Here is a 5000-nt window from a genome sequence, read left to right on the forward strand (position 1 = left end):
TTTGCCTGCAGCCATAATATAGCGAACATACACCCACCCCTACCACCACCACCACCAATACTACCACCACCACCCGCGTGTGTGTGTGGTAAACTGACCGTCTGCCACACTTTTTTTTTAGTTTATCCCCCCCCCACTCCCCACTTTTCTTTCTCTCCCTCCCCCCCTTCCTCTCTCTCTCTCTCCTTCTCTCTGCCTTTCAGCTGCGGAACCCCCCCAGTCGCTACTCTGCCAGACACAATAAAACTCCTGGCTGATCTCATCGGCCAAGGATTTTCCTCCCCCCCCCCCACGCCCCCCAAAAAAGCACTCTTTCGATGTGTGTGTGTGTATGTGTGTGTGTGTGTGTGTGTGTGTGTGTGTGTGTGTGTGTGTGTGTGTGAAAGAAAGAGAGAGAGAGAGAACTCCCGTTTTAATCACTTGTGAATTATTGAAGGCCCCTGGCCACAATTAATGAAGAGATTTGCGCGGGGATTTCCGGCCTTAATCCCCCCCGTGACACTCAAGTGGCGAGACGGAGGGAGGGAAGGAGGGAGAGAGAGAGAGAGAGAGAGAGAGAGAGAGAGAGAGCCAGGACTCTCTCGGACGGACTGACTGACAGCAAGTCACTACACCACACCACAGCACCACCACCTCACAGTTAGTGGCAGTAGCAGTATAACTGAGACGGGGTAAGGCGGCAATGGCAATAGGTGGGTGGGGGATAGTGGCAGGGTTGGCGAGAGATTGAGTGGGTGGCAGTATGGGTGTGTAAGGGGATGAGCTGGGAGGCGGGGGGGGGGGGGGGGGGGAGAAGGAGGGGTGGGGAGGAGGGACGGAGATGGGGGAGGTGGTGGGGAGGAGAGTTAAGCTGCTCACAAAACCCCCTTTTCCGATCCGATTGAGGTTCTAACAGTCACTATAGCTGGGGTTCTAGTCCACGCTATTATTGTCGTCATCGTTGTCGTCGTCGTCGTTATAACTCCACTTCCTCCTCCTCCTACCTCCTCTCTCCTCACTCCCCCCCCCCCCCCTATCCTTCACCCGATATCACCAAGTCAGCAGCCTAACTCTCTCTCTCCCCCCCCCCCAACCCCCCCGACACACACACCCTACCCCTTTGATCCCCTAACTTCGCTTTCAGCCTTCCCGGCCTGTCTCTCTCTCTCTCTCTCCCCCCCTCCCCTGCCTGCTTTGGTGAAAGCAGTATACAACTAGTCATGTCTTTGTTACCGTTTTGTAGAGCGAGTTCAGGGATATAGTGGGTTGCAAACAGTACCGTTCTCTTTCCTCTCCCCCTCCCCCCAAACCACCCAAGCCCCTCCCCAATTCCTTGTCCGACTTCTATAATTGCTAACAGTCTTGTCTTGCTAAGGAAATTTTTAAAAGGGGCTACAGGGTTTGTCTTGTATGTGTTTGCAGCATTCAGTGCACGTAGTTATAATTGTTATTATTATCGAAGGTCCATAGTGGATGTAGTTTTAAGTAATGCAGACCAACTTTACACATGTTATATGCATTTCCGTTTTGGTTTTTTTTTTTTTAATTTTTGAAGCTCTGTTGCCCTGGTTGGTTTTCGTTTTTTTTTCTTATTTCCTTCCAAATTCGCTCATTCAATAAAACACAGGTCCGTGCATTGTTACCATTTCCTTCGTTCATGGACTGCAACTTCCCACGTTCACTTTCATATTCAAGTGGACCCCCGAAAACAAAGTATGGTTGCCTACGTGGCGGGGTAAAAACGTCCATACGCGTAAAAGCCCATCCGTGTACATACGAGTGAATGTGGGAGTTGCAGCCCCACGAACGAAGAAGAAGAAGATACGAGTGGGCTTTTATGTGCATGATCGTTTTTAACCCCGCCATGTAGGCAGCAGCCATGCACCGTTTTCAGGATTCTCGTCTCGTATCAATGCCAGACCAGAACGACTTATTGTCTGGCATGGCGCCCTTTAAAGTGAAGTTGTTCGGGGGTTTGGGTCATGGTTTGGTGAAGGTTTCGTTGTTCGAGGGGGTCCAGATCTGGACTTTCTTCCCGCTCAATACTTGAATGGATGAATTATATGGGTACTTATATAGCGCCTATCCTCGGTCGGAGACCAAGCTCTAAGCGCGTTACAAACTCTGGATCATATGCACAACAGGCTGCCTACCTGGGTAGAGCTAGAGTTGACTGACAACTGCCGTAAGGCGCACATCGTTCGTTTCCTGTGTCATTCAATCGGATTCCACGCACGCACACATACCCACTCAGATAGACAAGTTACGTGTATGACCGTTTTGCATATTTACCCCGCCATGTAGGCAGCCATACTCCGTTTTCGGGTGTGTGTGTGTGCTGGGTATGTTCTTGTTTCCACAACCCACCGAACGCTGACATGGATTACGGGATCTTTAACGCGTGTATTTCATCTTTTGCGATTTTGATACTTGCCGTGATTCATCTCACACAACATGGCTGGAGGCGCTGGCATGAGATTTCATTCGTTGGCCTTTTTTTTTTTTTTTTTTTTTTTTGCTAACTCCCTTTCGCCTGGCGTCTCCCCTGCCTTCCTTCCTGTTGAAAATTATTGGCACAATGTGTCTTGTAGATAAACAGAAGTCATGGCGCTCTTACGGACTTAATTTAATTTTTTTCATTAGTTTTTCTTCTTCTTTTTTACCACACTTTCCATCCGTCCTTCCTTCCTTCCTTCCATCCATTCATACACACACACACACACACACACACACACACACACACACACACACACACACACCCAGAGACACACACACACACACGCACACACACACACAGACACACAAACACACACACAGACACACACACACACACACACACACACACACACACAAACACACACACACACACACACACACACACACACACACACACAAACACCCACAAACACAAACACACACACACACACACACACACACACACACACACACACACACACACACACACACACACACACACACACACACACACACACACACACACCCCACCCAGAATTATCAATCAAAACAATAGCTCACAGGTCAGGATGTCAGTTGTCGTCACCACTCTGTATCTTGGTCTTCTTCCTAGCCTTTCTGGTACTGCATCACGTTTGATCAACAAAAATTAATCAACTGCACCATTGATTATTACACACACACACACACACACACACACACACACACACACACACACACACGCATACAGCAATAACTACATGGTCTCATTTCACTCACCAAGTTTCAGCACATCAAGGGGTTAAAAAAAAGAAAAGAAAACAAACAAAACGATCCTGCATACAACCCCCCCCCCCCCGCCCCCTGAAAATAAGCAAGCAACAAAACCGACAAGAATTGTGTATAAACAGGTATTACTCTTCACCATCCTTTAAAAGACAACCAAAAAAAAAAAAAAAAAACAACAACAAAAAACAAAACAAACAAACAAACAAACAAACAAAAAACAACCCCAAACAACCAGCCTTGATACGCAAAAAGAAGAAGAAAAGAAGAAGAAGAAAAGAAAAAAAATGCGGGAAGCACAAAACAAAGCGAGAGCTTTTTTTTTTTTTTTTTTTTTAATAAGTTTTTTTTTTTTTACTTGCTGGATGGCAAGATGAGCATCTAGCTAGCTCTTCAGGGAACGAAGTGGAGTGATGATGATGATGATGATGTTGAATGATTGCGGTGCTGGGCTGGTTGTGTGCACCCTGTAGAAAAGTGCCTCCCCTTTTGGGGGGAAAACAACAACAACAACAACAACAAAACAAAAACAAAAACAAAAACGCCCGAAACGGATTTATTATTATTATCATTAGTCTAATACTTCTTTTTATCATTGTGAAACGATTTCTACTTTTTTTTTCTTTTTTTTCAGCGGATTTATTATTTCCATCTGGTGGTCGGAGGTAAAGTAGTTGTAGCGTACCTGTGACGACACTCTCGTCACATCTCGTTGATTGACAAAAAAAGAGTGTAGGGAATGTTATACAACAAAAGCTCACGAACGCACGCACGACCGCACGCGCGCGCGCACACACACACACATACACACAGACACACAGATACATGTGCGCACACATACATTTACATTCATACACAGAGATACACACACACGCACGCACGCACGCACGCACACACACACACACACACACACACACACACATACATACATACATACATACATACATACATACAAACACAGACACGCACAGACAGACAGACACACACACACACACACACACACACACACACACACACACACATACATACATACATACATACATACATACAAACACAGACACGCACAGACAGACAGACACGCACAGACAGACAGACAGACTGACAGACAGACAGACAGACAGACACACACACACACACACACACACATTATAAAACAAGCAAACAAAGACATACGTACACATTCACGCCCACACACTAAAATACACACACAGGCACTTACATTTGCCAGCACGATCACACGTACATTCAGTTTTTCTTTCATCATGTCATGGCAGCTCGTGGACTGAGTACAAGCAAGCGTTTGCAAAAAGACCGCGAGTAGGTTAATCAAAAGTATCGAATAGAAATATTTTTTATGTTAGACTTGAAGAGAGATATGGCTGGAACTTGACGACATGACTTTGGAAGCATGTTCATGTTCCATTCAATGCTTCCATTAAATGAGAGACAAAAGAAGAAGAAGAAGAAGAAGAAGAAGAAAAAGAACAACAACAACAACAACTTTCTTGTTTTTTTTTTTTTTTCAGTACAAATGTTTATCCACCGGGGGAACTTTTTCTCCTAGGGACAACCATTTTGGGATGGGCGTCCAGCGACAGAAAACTGTCGCCGCTCTTTCCCTTTCTGCGTACACTCACCTATCGATCAAGTCAATCATGTGTGTGCGTGAACCTTCAGGAAGGGTGGAGTGAGTGAGGGAAGGGGCGGCGGGGGTGGGGGTTGGGGGAAAGGAGAATTGTTGGGTGGAGGCGGTGGTGGTGGGGGTGTTGGTGTTGAAGGTG

This window comes from Babylonia areolata, chromosome 2 (genome assembly GCF_041734735.1).
Source record: "Babylonia areolata isolate BAREFJ2019XMU chromosome 2, ASM4173473v1, whole genome shotgun sequence".
NCBI classification, from domain to species: domain Eukaryota; kingdom Metazoa; phylum Mollusca; class Gastropoda; order Neogastropoda; family Buccinidae; genus Babylonia; species Babylonia areolata.